Here is an 18,810-nt window from a genome sequence, read left to right as displayed (position 1 = left end):
AATGACATATCAGATAAAGGGCTAGTATCCAAAATCTACAAGGAACTCACCAAACCCCAAACCCAAAAACCAAATAACCCAGTGAAGAAATGGGCAGAAGACATGAACAGACATTTCTCCAAAGAGGACATCCAGATGGCCTACAGGCACATGAAAAGATGCTCAACATCACTCATCATTAGGGAAACATACATCAAAACCACACTGAGATACCACCTCACGCCAGAGTGGCTAAAATGAACAAATCAAGAGACTATAGATGCTGGCGAGGGTGTGGAGAGACGGGCACCCTCCTACACTGTTGGTGGGACTGTGAACTGATGCAGTCGCTCTGGAAAACAGCGTGGAGGTTCCTCAAAAAAACTAGTCATAGAACTCCCTTATGACCCAGCAATAGCACTGCTATAAGTCAGGCAGAGAAGGATAAATATCATATGTTTGCACTCATAGGTCTAACAGGAGAACAGGAGAAACCAAATGGAGGACCAGGGGGAGTGGAAGAAGGAAAGAGACATGGGGAGAGAGAGGGACACAAAACCTGAGAGATTACTGAATACTGAAAACGAACCGAGGGTTGAAGGGGAAGGGGAAGGGGAAAAAGAGATGGTGGTGATGGATGCGGGCACTTTTGGGGAAGAGCACTGTGTGTTATATGGAAACCAATTTGACAATAAACTATTAAATAAATAAATAAATAAATAAACAGGTATATCATAGCACCTGTACAATTTTCTTGAGTCTATGCAATTATCTAGTGATACTTATTCATCATCTTGGTGTGCAAGGATGTGGAGACCTATATCCATTATAGAATATGGTGGTTAAGAAGTTAGAAATCAGAATTGAGGGGCACCTGGATAGCTCAGAGGGTTGAGCATCCGACTTTGGCTCAAGTCATGATCTCATGGTTCATAGGTTTGAGTCCTGCATCTGGCTCTGTGCTGATGGATCAGAGCCTGGAACCTACTTCGTGGATTGTGTCTCCCTACTCTCTCTCTCTGCCCTTCCCTATTCATTTGTTCTCTCTCTCTCTCCCTTTCTCTCAAAAATGAAAACATTAAAACATTGTTTAAAAAAAGAAATCAGAGTTGAGAGTATCCTATGACTTCTACTTATTAGTTGGATAATATTTTTAAAGTACCTGTTTGAAACCATTCCCCCTTCCCCCCAGAGGAACAACAGTAGAGCTACCATTGTTCATGTCTCATGGAATTATTGGAAGGATTAAATGACAGAATACATATAAACTATATGCAAAAATCTTAGGATATGTAAAGCTAGTCAATGTTATAAATGAAACACTAGTCTTCAATGTTTCAGGACAGATGGGATCAATATTTTTCAAAGAAAATCTGGAGAAAAGATAATCCATAGGATTCAATAGGATGAAAAGAGAGATGAGTGATAATAGCCTAGCTCATAATTTTTTTAAATCCACTTATGAAAAAATTTCAATGAGCAAGATATTTTTCTATTCCTTGATGGGTCTTCTAGGGTTTTATACACACACACACACACACACACACACACACACAGAGTTATGTAATATCTGTCTTCTAAGAGTTCTAAATCTGAAGGAGGATATAATTATGTATAAATAATTAAGCAAGCCTTACTATATAATTGTCAAGTGGACAGTGGTAGTAGAAGTGCTACAGAAGTTCTGAGGAAGGAGACAAAACTATGGTCCAAAATAACTTGAAAAAATTGCATGAATGTTCTTTATGATGATTGAAGTATTCATGATTTGGAGGAAGGTTCAAATGCATAAGCAAAACATAGGAGTAACAGCCATAAAATATGCTTAACTAATGATTACTACAAATATCTAATAGGTTTATTACTAAGTAGTTGAAAATAAAATTGAAGGGGAACAGGGGTCAAATGCCATAGTATAGTATTTAATATACAATCACTATTGGTTTAAATCACCTGTCTCTTCACTAGACTGTCAAGGCACTGAGGACAGAGATTCTGCCTTTCATTTTATTATCCAGATGCAAAGCATAGTGCATGTATTCTTTACCCATGCAGTGTTCATTTATTCCACTTTATCCACAAAGTACCTGTAATAATGGCATGTTCAGACTCAAGGGAAAAAGGCAAGTAAATAAGTAATTACAATACCAAATGGCATGTGTTATGATAGGGGAAAGAGAGGGTTCAGTAGTGTTTTGAAAGATTTCCTGAACTAAATTACATTTAAATTGAGACCTACATGCTACACAGAAGTTTATCAGTCAGAGTCAGTGGAAAGAGTGCTCTATAAAGAGAAACAGGAGTAGAAAAACTTTCAAAAGTGAGAAAGGACACAGTGTAATTAGGAAACTAAGGGAAGTTTGGGTTGACAAAAACATAGATTTTTTAGGGAGAAAAACAAAGCTAGACAAGCCTGTAAACTATGTTAAAGAGGTTAGCAATTATCCTAAGGGTAAGAAAGAACCACTGAAGGATTTGGAGGGTGACATGACCTAGGGGAAATGAGAATGGGGAAAGAGCATAGCCTAAGAAAAATACATTTCAAATAAAACAAATGACCCCTTCGTACAGAAGAGAAAAAATATAGGTATAATTTCATGTATTTTTATTGGTTTAGATAATACTAAATTATCTAACAGCTTTCACTGTTTGACTTTTACTTTTCTCGTGGACAGAGTAGACAAGGTCATATACTGACAATTAAGGAGGAGGAGGCATAGTCAGGGATTCGCAAAGAAAGAGGTTATATATAACCTTTGTGGGGAACACAAATAATACCTGAGTCAGAAAACACTGAAGAATTTCTTTCAGGTTGGAAAATAAAAATAGAGAGTGGTCCTTATTGTATGATTGCTTTCTGTATGATTTCACACTGTATGTTTTTGTTTGTTTGTTTGTTTGGTTGGTTGGTTTCTTTAATTTTCTTCAGCAGTGCAATAGAAAAGGAAAAAGTAGCACACAGATGGATTAATCAAGTCTGGCAAACTCAACTGCTTGAATGAATAAATGAATGAATAAAACCATAAATTCCATTAGGTACTGGGTTTTAGTGAACAATAACAACCTGATATGTAGGAAAAGAGGCACAACTACAAACACTTAAAATAACTTCAATAAAGCAATATTTTAGAAAGATTTGTCCACTGGCAATGTGACAAAATGATGAGTAGAACATGTAGAGGGTACACATATTAGTTAGGTGGTTTGGAATCATTGTGATGTTAGTGATAGGAAGAGAAAGTTACACTTCTAGTTTTCTGAGGTATTTATCATCATGGATTTAATTTTGTCAAGTTCTTTTTCTCCACCTTTGAAATGTTCATTTTTTTTAAAAGTGTCCTTAATAGAACTGTTTTGTGTGATTTTTCACATGTTAAACCAACATTGTTATTCTAGGATAAACTGCTATTTAATGTATTATCCTTAATACATATTGAAGGATTTTTATATCTATGTTCATAAGGACAATTTTCCTATATTGTTTTCTTTTTTTCCTTAATGTCTCTGCGAGGTTTTGCTATTTGGATAAAAATGAGTTAGGATGTGTTTCCTTCTCTGTTTTCTGAAACAGTTTATATAAGACTGTGTTGTTTTCCTTAAGTGTTTGATAAAGTTAAATAATTTGGCCCAGAGTTTTCTTTGTGAGAAGTTTTGAGATAACAAATTTAACATCTCTAATATATCACAATTCAGATTTTCTTCCATCCTGTGCCAATTTTGGTAAGTTGTGTTATTCAAGGAATTTGCCCATTTCCCCTGACTTGTCAAATTTGTTGATATAAACTTGTTTGTAGCATTATCTTTTTCTCTCAACAGGCAACGTTAATGTTGTCCACAAAAATTTTTCTTTGATGATGGAAATGTTCTATTTTTGCACAGTCTAGTATAGTAGCCATTGGCTATATGTGACTAATAAGAACTTGAAATGAGGTTAGAGGGACAGAAAAATGGACCTTTTAATTCATTTAACTATTATTTAAATAGCTACCGATCTGTAGCTATTTCAACATGGCAAATCATGTTGAACAGCAAAGATCTCTAAATCGCTAATGATAACCTCTTTTTCATTCCTGATGCTAAAAAAAATATGTTGTATTTTTGTCTTCATTAGTTTAGTATATCAATTTTATTGATCTTTTCAAAGAATCATCTGTTGGCTTTGTTAATATTCTCTATTGCTTGTTTTCATTTCCTTGGTTTCCATTCTTATATTTGTAACTTTTTCCTTTTCTGTATATTGATTTTACTTTGCTATTCCTTGTCTAGAATCTTAGGGGGAAAATTTAGATTATTAATTTTAGACCCTCCTGTTTCTAAGATAAGCATTTAACTCTGAGTTTTCCTCTATTATGTTTTACTCTGACCAAATTCTGATTTTTTTAAGTTTATTTACAATTCTATATTCAAAGTTCTGAATTTCTGTCTTTGATATTTTTTTTCTAATTTTACCTATTCAGGATGTCTGATTTAAGGTAATTAGACACTCTCAACTCTCAGATACATGTATCATGTATCTACAACTTTTTCTACCCTAGCAGAATACACGTCACTGGGACAGAAGAACAAGAGGTTTCACTCATATGGCCTGTCTTGCAGAGGGAAGGCCCCCACATTCATATTTCCTTACCACATTTGACTCAGGTTAGTTGTCCATGTGGGCGCAGTTTTAAGCTCTAGGGCCAATAAAAAGTTGCTTTGAAATTCATGAGATTCAAACCACTTACAACTCATATGTTTACACATGGAATGTAGAAATTGTGATTTTTTTCTTTCTTTTTTTTGTTTTTTTTTTACTTCATTAATCTGGAGAATGTTTGGAAAACAACACTTTGAAGCAACAAAAAATGAGATAAATAAGTAGTTGTGGATATTTTGGAGAATTCAACTGCACAAAAATGTCAGAATAAGAATATATAATAATCTTATGTAATTAACAAAGTGGTATAGAATATGTAATATTACTTCCACCCATTATTTATGTTTGTTGCATCCTCTCATTGAGTTTACTTTTGAATTTCATTTTTAATGTGAAGGCATATCTGCATCACACAGTTTCATATATTTGATTATGTTGACAAAGGACAAAGGCTCTGGCTTAAGAGAAAATACAACTCTAGATGCTCCTTTTCTTATGTGTACATAGTATACATAGTGTGTATTCATTCTTTGTTTTAAAGATTCTAAACGATCAGACTTACACTGAGCAAAGATGGAACAGTAAAGTCCAAGGGGAAAACATATTTATGGTTATGGGAACATGGGTTCTCTGTAGAGTCTGTAGAAAATGTGAATATATGAGTTTTTGTTTGCTTGTTTATTTCTCTCTTACTCTCATTTTATGTACTTGCTACTTACTAGCGCTACCAATGTGCCAAGAACTTTTTTTTCCATGTGTATTTGCATTTAACCTCCAGTACAAATCTATATGGGAAGTTCATTTTTCCTCCCATTTAATGGAGGAAGAAATTGAGACTCAGAGAGTTTAAATAATTTCACAGTCTTTGCTTATGCACATTCAATACAGTTCTACCTCCTGCTTCACAAGAGGAACACAGAAGGGAAAGGGTAACTAAAGATAACCTTGGGTGAAAATCTCTTTTATATTTAGAAAGCAAAAGCTCTATTTCACAGTGGAAATTTCAGCAGATATGGGGGATCTAACAAATTAGATACAATAGAAAGAGTTTTAAAACTAAAATATAGCTGTCTACCAAGCGTTTTAAAATAATTTCAGAAAATGTTAATATTACTTATGTTTTAATTAAAAATATACATTTTACACAGGAGGCAAGTATTAATTTAATAATGGGTTGTTTATGTGGCATATAACTTTAGTAATAGGTCATGGCTATTGTTTTTTGCCTTTACTCAGTGCTATATTTATTATAGGATATGAGGCTATTGAATAACAATAAATTCCACAGCCTTGACGAGCAGTGAAGTATAATTCTGAGGAAGCAGTTTTATGTGAATAAAAGTTCTAATTCATTCAGTTTTAGCAAGGGTACAGTGCATACTGTAAGATTTAATTTGAAATATTAGGGCCTACAAATATTAAACAGGTACCAGTGAACCAATGGAAGCAATCAAACAAATAAGAACTAAAAAAAAAAAATAGAGCTAATTTCCTCAGATTTATGACACATGGAGATTTTTAATTTCATTTTGGGAATGAATAAGAACTTCAAGTTAAAAAAGAATTTTTACTATGTACCAAGTGATGAAGTTCTAAGTCCACAAAACAATAAGCCCAAACATTATCTTCAAGATGAACCTGCCTTCTAACAAATGCAAAATGGCATGTTTCAAGCCAAGTGAAACAGAAAAGCCTCTGAAGGACTTTATCTCAATTCATGAGTATAAGGTAAACCATTTCTCTATTTAAGATCACTTATCTCAAAGGCATAGCTCCTCATTTCTGAAGAGGGAAAATATTCTTCCAAGTGTAATTTTGGAATCTAAATTGATATGCAAAAAACAAGAACCCTTGTATTAGGATTATACACAACATTTAGATGAGATATCCCTTGCACAGATAAAACATTAGAGAAGATTTCTGTTCTATGGGTAAAATGAACATTTCAGGCTATATTTCACTAACATAATTAAAATACTTTTTGAGAAGAAATTATGTGAATAGGATCAATTTTCCTTGATGAATAATTTTGTAGAATTTTTCTAGAGCTTTTAATCTTTTTTTAATGTTTTTTGTGTTTTTGTTTTTGTTTTTTTTAGAGACAGAGTGAGACAGCACGAGCAGGGGAGGGTCAGAGAGAGAGGGAGACACATAATCCGAAATAGGCTCCACGCTCTGAGCTAGCTGTCAGCACAGAACCCAATGCACGGCTCAAACCCATGAACTGTGAGGTCATGACCTGAGCTGAAGCTAGATGCTTAACTGACTGAGCCACCCAGGTGCCCTGTAGAGCGTTTAATCTTTATGAAAATGCACTTCCACTTTGACAAGAACAGATATACAATTTTTTCTTTTTTATATTTTGAGTTTTTGTGGGGCTTTTTGGTTTATTTTTATAAATCAACCAATTGCTTAAAAATATTATCAGACTGTTTTCTATCAACATTCTCTAATTGTTGTAAAGATGTGGAAACTAAAGTCAAATTTAAGGCTATATCCCAATTTTATGGCAGAATCTTTTTTTTTAAGTAGGCTCCATGGCCATGGAGCCTAACACAGGGCTTGAACTCATGATCCTAAGATCAAGACCTGAGCTGATATCAAGAATCAGTTATTAACCAACTAAGCCACCCAGGCACACTTATGCCAAAATCTATTTCAAAATACTGACCATTATACCACAGTGGTTCATTAAAACCTATTTTAAATTAAAAAAATTGATTTAATATAAAACATCTCTTTATTCAACAAATATTTACTTGGATGCTTCTGATGCAACACACTGTATAATAGGTGCTTAGACCACAGAGATAATCAGTCACCCCTGTGTCTAATAGTAGTTCAGTACAATGAGAAAAGAAAATCAAGCCTTACTTCCCCATTAAACAATAATAAAAGTTCTTGGAGATACAGAGAAGAGCTATCTAACTCCAAAGATTACAGGATGCAAAGGGAATCAAAAGAATAACTTAACTGCAGAGCCAGATAATCAAAATTAATATCAACACTCATAAATTGTGTTGATAGCATGTACCTTTGAGATGATGCACTGAAAATGGTACTTTCCCTCAGTGGTCTTCCTCTCAATAATATGTAACTCCAGTAGGATGAGAAAATCATCATCAGACATATTCCTATAGTAAGATGTCCCATGGGGTGCTTGGGTTGTTCAATTGGTTAAGCACTTGACTCTGGATTTGGGCTCAGGTCATGATCTCAGGGTTGAGTTTGAGCTTCACGCCGGGCTCTGCACTGACAGCATGGAGCCTTCTTGGGATTCTGTCTTCCTCCTTTTCTGCCTCTTTGCTTCTTGCTCTCTATCACTCAAAATAAACATTAAAAGAAATATTTCCTATAAAACATGTGATTAGTATTTCTCAAAACTATCAAAGTCATCAAAGACTGGAGACCGTCACAGCCAAGAGGCACCTAAGTAGACATGACAACTAAGTGCAGTGCAGAATACTGGATGGGATCCTGAACAGATAAAGAACACTGGGTAAAAACTAAGGAAATCTTAATGAACAATCCACTTCAATTAACAACAGTACATTATTATTTCAATATGTATTTGGTAACAATTCACTTCACTGTTCTACAAAACAGTGTCTATTTTTTTAAGGGTATCTCTAAGGCAGAGTTTTAAATGGTGAGAAGATGTCAGATGAAGAGGGGGGTTCTGGTATGTAGGACTTTCTGGTATGAAGAAATAGGTCCAGAAAGAAGAATGTGTAAATTCATAGCAGAGAGGAGGAATGACTATTCCAAGAACTAACAAGAAGGCTGATGTGACTCAAATTTCATACATAACAACGTACATCTGGTATCTTCAATTTTTTTCACATTGAGCTCTGGCTTTACCACTCAATAATTATGCGGTTTGGGACAAGTATTTTGTTCTCTCTGAGATCTTGATTTCTGTCATTATCTGTGAAATAAGGACAACAATGCATGTCTTGAAGAGCTGTTGCAAGAATCAGATCTCTTCTGTACAACGCAGCACCACTTTTGGATATCTGACAGAGTGTAGTGAATAGTTATGACACATCCATTAAAACTGTACTGCTCAGAAAAATGAAAAGATACCCTAGCAATAACTTTTATAAACTTAAGTTATTGACTCCAATAATCACTACATGCTTTTTTTTAATCTAACATGAAACTTACTTTTTCTAACTTAGTTTTGTATATTATTTAAATACACCTAAGCTCCAGAATGCACTTTAGGTAAAAGGGAGAAAATGCTCAAAAAATGAAGTTTTTGACCTGTGACTAAACACTGATCTGAAAAGAATACATGTTAAATAACCACAGAATTTAGATTCCAATATTTAAGAGTCAGGTAAAAGGGGTGCCTGAGTGGCTTAGTCAGTTAAATGTTTCACTTCGGTTCATGTCATGATATCATAGTTCGTGGGTCTGAGCCCCACCTGAAGCTCTGTGCTAAAAGCACAGACGGGATTCTGTCTCTCTCTCTGCCCCTCTCATGCTCGTTCACTTGCTCGCTCTCTTCTCTCTCAAAATGAATGAATGAATGAATGAATGAATGAATGAAAAGTCAAGTAACATTTACTATGAATTAGTATTAATAGGCATATGATGCCTTAAGGAAAATGAAAACGAAGTTTAAAACAAACTCATAGTAAAATGTTTTAATTTTATAATAGAGCTTATCATAAATATTATATTCAGTTGTTATACAACCTAAAACAAAATTTGATTTTCCAGAAAGAAGATGCATTACAATATTTCTCAGAAATATAATCCATATATAAGATCTTTCATGTCATTTTTCTTTGTCCTCAGTGAGATGATTTTTAAAATTAAATGAATTTCTTAAATAAATTTAGCCAAAAAATGTTATTGACTTTTTTGTGTAAAAGAAAATCTTTAAAAAAATTCCTTTTAAGTGTTTTTTTCCAGTTTTCTATTGGCTTTAATAATCTTATACAGATATATTTTTCAAAATGGCTAATATTCCTTATTTCCTCTACCTTCAATGATCTTTGTTCAATATTTTTATGACACTGTGCTAATATTAATTTATATTTCTTTCTTAGGGTTCCCAAATCTTCTAGTCTCATAGTCAATGTATAGTATGTATTTCTATTGATGCATTTTCTATGATGGTGCCTTAAATTATCCCGATGTAATTCCTATTCCATCTCATTTCAAACTCGTATGTCTTCAAGATTTTAAACAATTCTAAAATGCTCACTTTTTTGTTACCAGAAGAAGCAGTTTTTTTTGTTTCAATTTTTTTTGTTTATGACCTATTTCATCACTTTTCTTGTAAACTACAAGTGTTCTTTGGATTGCACTGACTATCTAAAATTTGGCTTGGACTTTAATGCATCTCACAATTTAGTAAAAAGGAAAAAAACTATCAGTACGTAAAATAATTTTATTGGAATCAGCAGTCAATAGGGCAGTTGCTTACTGTCTCCCTGACATCTCTTCATTTGATTCCTATGATCGCTTAACTCTACCTTCATCTGTTAAAGTGAGGCATGACATTCTGCAGGACAATGGTAAATTAGTTTTTACTTTATCTTTATAGGAAAGCGATTTCTAGATGTCTTTTTTCCTGAGCCACCTCCTGTCAAGAGGGAACTGTCAACCAACCTCCTCCAACTTTTACAATGAGAGAAGGAAACAACAACAACAAGAAAAAACAATGGAGCACCTGGACATTCATTTTGGTCAAGCTCTATTTTCTGTTGCTTACTTCACAAGGCTTTTTTCAAAGTACAGCTTTCTTGTAGCACCTTAATGGATTGTCTTTATCCATGAGAACTCATTAACTGAGACTATGTTCTTGGTAGATTTCCATTTTAGACACCAAAGTTAACTATCATAATGTATATGGAAATTTTAGCTAAGGAATAATTTTAAGTTTTCAATAAACATAATAAAACAGTTATATACAATGCTAAGTACAAATAAGCCTGACCTTTTCTTTAAGAGTTCACCTAATGTCATAGCAATTAGGGAATTGAATATAGACTGAAAAGATTTTAGTGATAAGCTATCCTACCTCAATAAGGAAACAGAGTGAAGTACACCATAGCCATTCTGTAAGTTAGTGAAAAACCAAAGCTATATCAAACTGCTGGGAGCCATCTCTGAAGTAAGGCAGGTTTGCAAGGCCACCCACCATCAGGTGGCGACCAGCATCTGCACCCACTCAACCCCCACTCAATTTCTGCTTGAGCACCGACCCCCAAGGCACCTGACTGACTGATATCAGGAGTGACTTGCCTTCTTATGCTAAAAATATGTGAATTGTACCTTGTGAAAAAACTTGTGATAGGAGTTTCTTCTTTTGTGATTATAGGAGCAAATATTACATTTCCTGAGAAAACCTGTTTTTCTTCCCCTCAAAAACAAGCTAATTGACCTCTGCTCACACAAAAAAACTAACTTTTGCCTTTGCTATGCTAAAAAAAAATTGCCTTGTATTTAAATGCTAAAGATCCCTTCCTTACCCAAGTAATAAGCATCTAGTCACCTACTTCAATCACTATGGATAAAGGTCATGCATGAGTCTTCTACCAATCTATGTTCTGGGAAATTTTTATCTACCAAAGAATTTGTCATCAGAAATCATTGTCTAAGGCAATTGCCACTTCTGTTTTGTACCCCATTCATTTTTCAATAAATAAAGCTGACTCTTGGGTCAGAGCAGAGATGCCTGCCTGGTGAGCAGAAAGAAGCTGAGGCTCTCTCGCTCCTTTGCACTGACACTGTCCATGCTTCAGGGAGCACTGGACCTGCTGGACTGGACTCTGGCATCAAACTGCATTCTATATTTATATTTTATAATATTCGACTTATGCAGTAGCTTATTTTTCTTTTTTACATAAATTCTTTTTCTAAGAAAAAAAATTATATGAGTGTGGTGGATACACAATATTACATTAGTTTCAGGTGTACAACATAGTAACTTGACAAGTTTAAACATCATAGTATGCTTACCACAAATGTAGCTACCATTTGTCACCATACAACACTATCATAATGTCATTGATTATATGTTTATGCCATGTTTTAAAAATAGAGGGATGGGGCAGAGAGATGGGGAGAGAATCACAAGCAGGCTTCGTGCTAACAGCATGGAGCCTGAATGGGGCCCAATCTCATGAACTGGAACCATGAGATCATGACCTGAGTAAAACCAAGAGTCAAACACCTAACCAACTCAGGCACCCAGGCGCCCCTATGTTGTGTTTTTTATTTATGTGATGTATTCATTCCATAAGTAGCAGCCTTTATCTCCCACTCCCCTTCACCCATTTTGCAATAGCTATTATAACAAATCATACGTCTTCCCTAAAAATAACAATATCTGACATTTATTGAGCAGTTTTTATGTGTAAGTCAAAGTGCTTTTTAAAAAGAATTTAATGTATATTTTTGAGAGAGAGTTTGTTCAAAAAATTTTTTTAATGTTTTTTATTTATTTTTAGGAGACAGAGACAAGCAGGGGAGGGTCAGAGTGAGAGGGAGATACAGAATCCAAAGCAGGCCCCAGGCTCTGAGCTAGCTGTCAGCACAGAGCCCAATGCAGGTCTCGAACCCAGGAACCATGAGATCATGACCTGAGCTGAAGCCAGATGCTTAACTGACTGAGCCACCCAGGCGTCCCGAGAGAGAGAGAGAGAGAGAGAGAGAGAGAGAGAGAGAGAGAGAGAGAGAAAGAGAGAGAATTTGAAGCAGACTCCAGGCTCTGAGCTGTCAGCACAGAGCCCAATATGGGGCTGAACTCATAAATAGGGAGATAATGACCGGAGCTGAAGCTGGATGCTTAACTGACTGAGCCACCCAGGTGCCTCTAGTCAAAGTGCTTTATAAGTAATGAAATTATAGTTTTCACAACAACTGTAAGAGGTAAGAATTTTCATTGTTCGCATATTACATATAAAGAAATTTAGACACAGAGAGATTAAGTGACTTACTTATATCATACAGCTAACTTTATGGTATTAAATAGGCAGCTTAGTCCAGGATCCAACATTCTAAGCTACTATTCTTTAACTACCTGCAGAGTTTGAACTCAGTTATTTAAATTTGTCGAATGTTAGCTGCTTAGAACAAATGTTTTGTTCTATTTTGTCCACTGCTGGTTATCTACTCAGGACCTAGAATAGTGATTATGATAGCTGTTCGGTATATGATTATGGAATTGATATACATGAAATAGCATTAGGTTTGTGCTGTTGAAATGGTTTACAATTCTTGGTTTTAGGTGAGAACCAGAAACAATTATTATTTTTGAAAAAAAATAAAGGTCAATTATCAAGTATAATATGAAAACAGACTATGGTCAACATTCCTGAATATGATTTTGATTTAGCTCCTGCAGGTTATTAAACAGTGCTTCATATGGTCTTTTTCTCAAATAGAAATAAGTGACTGTATGAAGCATTTGGACAAATTTACCAAAAATTTTGGCCTGTCCAAAGAAAGCCTTGTGTTTGCCCTTGTCTTCTAGAAGGAAATCTATGTCATACTTGATAGGAGTGTCTGTTTAGGGTAGAGACCAGTCACTCTAGAAACACTGTGTAATTTAGGGTGGAGTTTTGGGTCTTGTATCAGTTGATCTGAAGAGTAAGTTCAACCATGTGGACAATCAATCTGGACTTTGTGATGAAGACCCAGTACAAATTCTGGACACGGAAGCTCAGGTGAGCATTCCTGGTTGATGATACTCTATTGTCTCACAGCATGCTGGGAGGGTCAGTCTCACAGGGCAGGGCAATAGAAGCTTCGAATAGGAATCCTCCCAAACTCTACTGTAGAGGTCTCTTCTTTTGCCCATTTTTAATCTAAAGCCTTTCCCTACAATACACTGTAACTGTGAGTATAAGAATTTTCAGTAAGTTCTGTAAGTCCTTAATGTGAATTATCGAAGTGGGGGGAGGGCTTGGAGATTCCCCAAACTTGCCCCTTAATGTCAGAAGTAAGGGTGGTCTTTTGGAGAATGTTGCCCTCAACCTTCACACCTTGGCTAACTCTGGGTGGGAGGCTACATAATCTTTCCGGTACAATGTAGAGCAGATAACATTACATCTGATGCCATGAAATGTCTTCTCAGCAAATGTGTTTTAACTCTGGGAAATGGCATTTAACTGCTCAGGCTTCAATTTCACTATCTGTAATTTTAAAATAATATTAGAGTACCTCATGAGGCTATTTCGAAGAATGCATATTAAGAACTGGTTAATACGTATTACCTGTCCTAATAACAGAATGCAGATTGTCCTAATTACAGAATATCTAGGTACCATATGATAGGAAATAGAATGCCACTATTTATTTTAAATGTGTGACCCTCTCTAAGAACTGGTACTTGAATTCAATGATCATATTCACTTTCATATAGCTTTGTAATTTAGGTAACGCCTTCTGTGGTCAGATCAAAATTTCCATTTAAATATGAATTTAGTCAATTAAACAGTTTCAGAATCATAGGTCACTGAAATGCCATCCATCTTATTTTCTCCTGGCAATGATTATGTCTACAATATCTCAGAACATAATGAGTCTCATTTTTAAATTTTCCTGAGTAATAAAATTCTAAACCCCAAAATCCCATTTTATAATGAATAAATCTAACATCCCTGTGTGTGACCTAATTAGTAAAATAGTAATCATAATACTTACATGGATTAATCAGAATGTCTAGTTTGTGGACTCAACATTATGATGTTTTTAAAAACTCACAGGTAATTATATTGGATAGCATGGTTCTAGAGTATGCTCCCCATACCAATAGATGCCCAAAGACTGAGAGTCTCCAGGTCATTTGAGCAAATTCATATAAATTTTAACATCTTCCCTTGACTTTTAGTCAATTGAGGTTACATTTTGGGGTGAGGGCCAGGTCTGAATATAGGAAAGCACTTCTATGGAATCACTCATCATAGGAAATGGGATTATAAGTAAGTGAATTGAAATTAATCAATAGTATTATATGATGCCTGAAAAAAGGTTATTCTATTGGAAGGATGCCTCAATAAAAATGAGTCAGAGAGTAAGAATGTGTCCATGTTTATTTTTCACCAAGTAAAAGAAGACTCTGGGTCATTGGTATAGATGGGAGATAGAAAATGTGTAGAAAGTTTTTTTTTTTTAACCTAGGCTAGAAAAACTATCCCTCAAAAATTTTCATCTACCTTATTATTTCACATTCCCTAGGGTGCCTTTATTATCACTTTTGGATTTCCAGTGCTCAGACATTGGTCAGAGTATGCCAGAGACACAGGAGTATTCTGGGCACTGAAAATATATATTTTATATAAATCATGAACTGGTCTCCAGTTTTAAATGTTGGTCTTTTGAAAAGTTATAGTTACAGTAACAGACAAACTTGCATTATTATGAACTATGCCCTCAGCCCATGTTGATGTAAAGGTGCTATGACATGACTCTGTGAAGGCCCAATGTGAGAACCAACTCTGCCTTTCCAACTCTCTCTAGAAATCATCCCAATAAGGGCAAGTGGTTGAAATCTAATTCTGTTCTATAGTATATAGAGTGTCTCACAGTGTTTCCAAGGGTATATGGTGTCTCTATGAGGCATACTTTATTATTCTCATTTTCCAAATAGAAAAGCTGAGATCTATAGAAATTGAATGACTTGCCATCACCAGAAAACAAGTGGCCAATTTGGGTCTATATCAGTTCACTTTGTGAACAGTGCTGTTGCCTCAGGAGAATATCGCTGGTTATCTATCACCTACATGCATTGACGTGGATGCTTGATTGTTTCGCCGTACTTCATACTTTGCAGACATGTGAGTAGCTTGCAGCATTTTCATGGACACCCCACACAACTCAGGGGCCTAATCACTAGGACTCTGGCAAAGTAATACATCAGTGCCTAGTAATAGACTCTTTCTAGGAAAACCACAGAATTCTTACTTGCCTGAAGTCTGATATATTTTCAAGGAGTAGTCCCTTTGCTTGTGCTAATTCTCTTGGCTGAACATAAAGAGGGAAAACAGCTACAAGAATGATAAAACAAGCCCCCAAAATAATTCATACCAACAAAACAAAACTGAGCATTAAGACACTTCTGGAAAAAAATCAAAACAGCTTGGAAATAAATAAAGTTGCAAGAAACTTCTAAAATAATCTAAGTCCAGCATTCTCTCACAGGTAGGAGAGAAAATCACAGCATTTCATCCATTTACATATTTGGTATGCAACAAATACACAGAAATAACAGCAATGAAAATCATAGCTACGTTAACTCAAAGTTAATCTTAAATTATTCATAAATAGAAACACAATTAGAACTTTTGGTGAGGTATGCAAAATTAAGTCACTCAAAATAATTTATTTCCTCAAGTCTACCCCCAAAATTAAACTTGCTCTGCCGACTATATCATTAATATCTTCCAGAATGGTAACTCTCCTTTTCCTAACTGCTCACTTTGGTGATAGAACAAGTACAATGTTTGTTAGTTATGTTAAAAACATGAGAGCTTTATTGTTACAAGTCTCTTTTCCTTTTTAATCTTTCGTGTTGACATGTCATTTGTTTCATTTTCTACCAATTCTTCTTCAAAACCTTTATAACTAAATCAAAATCTGTAAAGTCAAATGTGCCATACATCAACATCAAATCTATCTGGGTTGATTATTTAACTTAGATGATCCCTGTTACACATGATTTAAGCACTTCAGATAAAGTGGTTCTAGCTTGACCTGGAAACTGCTAGTTTATTAATCAAGAAAAAATTATTGCAATCCAATAACTGAGTTTTTACCACATGCTTTTAATTGAAGAATAAGTAGGAAGAGATGGACATATAATGAATGCTAAGAATTAAGTAAATGATCTTTAACTGGTAATCAATTCCACCAACAGATGTTCGCTAAGGATAAACAAATTAAGACATGTTCCATATTCACCTCAATTCCCACATGACAATTGTAGATCTATCTTTAAAAGTGAATGACTCAAAGTGATATTGCCTGTTTTTATAATAAATATTGATACTTCTTGGAACAAATGAGGTAGTGGACACTTGGCATTTAAAGATCCCTATAATATATTGCTCATTATTTGATAACCTTTTTATCTAGTGAAGCCTTCTCCTTCCGGAACATGTGCCTTCCATGTGGCTTTCCAACTAGTCCAGGGTAAAAAGGTGACATTCTTCTGATCATGGTGACTAGCTCTATGATGGGCATATTAGCCTTTGAAATTCAGTGAGATGCAAATGCAAAACCGTGTAAAGAAGACTTGAGCCCAAGGCTACTGGGATGGAGAATAAGGCCAACGCTGTAGAAAATGTTAAAGATAAACTCTGGATTTCCTATAACACGAGTCAAAACTTTTTCTTTTATGCTTAAAACAGTTTGAATTTTCTTGTATGCAAGTTATTTCTAATGGATATTAAGAGTTATTAGTAAAGCCATATATATATCTTCATTATTCAGTTTCAACAAGCATCTGAGCCTTTATATGGGCCAATAGCCATGATATTTTTTTTTTACTTTCAGTGAGAAAAACATAATAAATTCAATGATTTTTAAATTTGTTAATATGTTCAGATTACCTAAGGCTTCTTATGACCAACATCAACATATATTTTACTGAAAACCACTGCATTGGTTTAACATGTGCTCTTGATATTATACAAATTTGAAAAAAATGGATCTAAAAGTGGATACATTTCTAATTTATTGAGTATCCTTCAACTTTAGCACAAAACTTTTAAAACATTTAACATGAAAGACATCAAATTGTCATTGCTTTTCAAAAATTACCATCTCAGCATACCTCTCCTTCACATAGGTCTGTTCATTAGCCTGTTATCAGTCTTGTTCACTCACATGAAACTAAGATAATTTTTATTGATTATATAATATGTGCTAGGAACCTTTACATTTATATTACTTACCCTTCCCCAATCACAATATGAGATGCTATTCCTATTATGATTTTAAGATATGTAACAGTGATGATCAAAATTAAGAAGGTGTAAGAAGTGAAATATAAATTCAGGTCATCAAAATTTCAATTGAGAATTTATTTTCTGCCACATGATACTATTTCTGCCAAATCATAGCATATTAGTTAAAACCACATGTAAAACACTGTTATGATTCTCTGTCCACTTTTGTTGCCTCTCACTTCATTTATCCTTGACAATAGATTAGCTTCCTCTAAACATCAGAAAATATGGACATCAGTAATTTCTCTTTTGTCTACTTTTCAAAATTCCACAAAAGGATTCTGAGTGGCTTGATTTTGATCATTTGCTATCTCTCCTTACACAAGATGGAGAAGAGGTAGAATTGGATGTGGTTGGCAGAAAGAACACCTCTACAAAAGGTGGTAATGGAAACTTGATGAAGAAAAGTTGGTGTACTAACTAGGGAGACAAAACAGTCAGTATAACCTCAATTTACAACAACATAAAAGATTGTATAGAAGAAATGAGACCCATGACATAAAGTCCAAGTGTTTTACTGCATTTCCATTTCTTATTTTAACAATTATAGTAGCTAAGAAACTGAGCTCTGTCTTTAAGGACAGAACTTCATTTGGGTGGTTTTATTAAAACTATGATATTACACAAATTACTTGACTTTTCTATGACTCATTTTACTTGCTTGTAAAATAAAGATAGCATTAGTATATATTTAATAGGCTTATTGTAAAGATGACTTGCAAGCATCTGTTTAAAACACTTAATATAGTCTCTAGCATATAGTGAGCTATCTCCTCCATTTACTAAGTATTTTATGTGATGGCTGCAGAGGTAAATTTCTAGCAAGTGACACTTAGAAATCATAACATAAAGAATTAAGACTAGACCTGAGAAACTGCTAGATAACTCTGTCTCTCTCACATAGATAAACGCGCGCACGCACACACACACACACACACACACACACACACACACACACACACACACCTGAATAATAAATGATGGGGTTTTAAACTTTATGACCAGAAGTAGTTATCATGCTTTGTTAACATGCCTTCAGCAAAACCAATTGATGTAAATAAGAAAGAAGAAAAATGAAAGAGTTATGGTAAACATTGATGCCTGTGATCGCATGAAAGGCAATAAAAAGTTTGATGTTTGGAGCAAGAAAAGAAAAGAGGAAAAGAGAAGAGACGAGACGAGACGAGACGAGACGAGAAGGGAGGGAGGGGGGGGGAGGGAGGG

The 18,810-nt window shown here is 34.7% G+C and overlaps 1 protein-coding gene across 1 annotated transcript in view; it reads right to left on the bottom strand.

Moving 5' to 3' along the window:
- The window catches only part of LRP1B (LDL receptor related protein 1B), a 1,807,041-nt gene that overhangs the window by 997,711 nt on the left and 790,520 nt on the right, over positions 1-18,810 (bottom strand). The gene's annotated exons all lie outside the window — the stretch shown is intronic.

Source organism: Suricata suricatta, chromosome 3 (genome assembly GCF_006229205.1).
Source record: "Suricata suricatta isolate VVHF042 chromosome 3, meerkat_22Aug2017_6uvM2_HiC, whole genome shotgun sequence".
NCBI lineage: Eukaryota > Metazoa > Chordata > Mammalia > Carnivora > Herpestidae > Suricata > Suricata suricatta.
Note: the sequence above shows the minus strand (reverse complement) of the source record. Positions and strands in the feature narration are given on the sequence as shown.